The sequence below is a fragment of the Carlito syrichta genome, unplaced genomic scaffold (genome assembly GCF_000164805.1).
Source record: "Carlito syrichta isolate Samal-C Ts95f unplaced genomic scaffold, Tarsius_syrichta-2.0.1 Scaffold309881, whole genome shotgun sequence".
NCBI lineage: Eukaryota > Metazoa > Chordata > Mammalia > Primates > Tarsiidae > Carlito > Carlito syrichta.
Window position 1 is genome coordinate 81,083 of NW_007253977.1, and position 1,195 is coordinate 82,277.

The following is a 1,195-nucleotide window of genomic DNA, read 5'->3' on the forward strand; positions in this document are numbered from 1 at the left end:
AGTCTGGGTGACAGAGTGAGACTCCAACTCAAAAAATAAAAAAAAAAAATTTAGATTACAGTCCCAGATTCAGTTTGAATATGAGAACTACTTAATTCAACAAATACTATAATATCTTCTAATAGGAAATATTGAGTAATTCTTAACGTGAGTATTGCTAAATATTGACAATATCATTAGTCTACAAAGCGGAGTAATTCATAAGCCATTTACAGCAGTTTTCCAAATGTATCTGCATTTCCTACATACAGTATTTCCAGAGAGGCATTTAAAGAAAAAGTTCACTTTTAAATCTTACTTCCTTCACCATTTTAGTTTTGCTTTTAAGTGATTGTCACCATTTGCACTTGAATGTGAAAACCTTAAAACAAACAAAGCAAAGCAAATGTAAGTCTTTTGTACATATATCTATTTTAATAGAAATAGTAGTAACTATTTTTTTTTTTTTTTTGAGTTGAAGTCTCGCTCTGTCGCCCAGACTGGAGTGCAGCCGCACGCTCCCGACCACTGCAACCTTGACCTGCTGGGCTCCGGCGATCCTTCCGCTCAGCCTTCCAAGTAGCTGGAAGTACAGGCGCGCGCTACCATGCCTGGCTAAAATACTGGTCTTTAATATGTACTTGGACATGTGCTGTGGGTCACTCCAAACAGCTATGTTCAACTACAGCTTTTCTTTTTCAGCATTTCGTGATCTGTTCCCTTTAGAATGCCGTTAGGAAACTCTGGGAAGGAAAGGCCTATAGAGGCATGTTCATAGTTTTTTAAGACTGTATAAAGAAATTAATTTCTCATCAGCCAAGTACTGGGTTACAATCAGTACTCAGAGATGAGTGGTGGAGAAAGCGACGGTTAAAGAACTCTAGTGCTTTGACCAATGTCAGAGAGTGAAACTAGGAAGAGGAAGAATGTGATTCAGGAGTGTCCACTGATAGAAATATGACCTGGGGGTGGTGGCTTGGGAGTGTCAGGCAACCTAGGGAAGTGAGGGTTTCTGAGGATGCCAGATTCAGTTAAGAAGTGTGAAACTGGCCGGGCTTGGTGGCTCAGCCTGTAATCCCAGCACTTTGGGAGGCTAAGGTGAGTGGATTGCCTGAGTCCCTGGGTTCGAGACCCGCCTGGGCAACTTGGCGAGCCCTCATCTCTACAATAAATCAAAAATTAGCTGGGCGTGGTAGCACGCGCCTGTAGTTCCAGC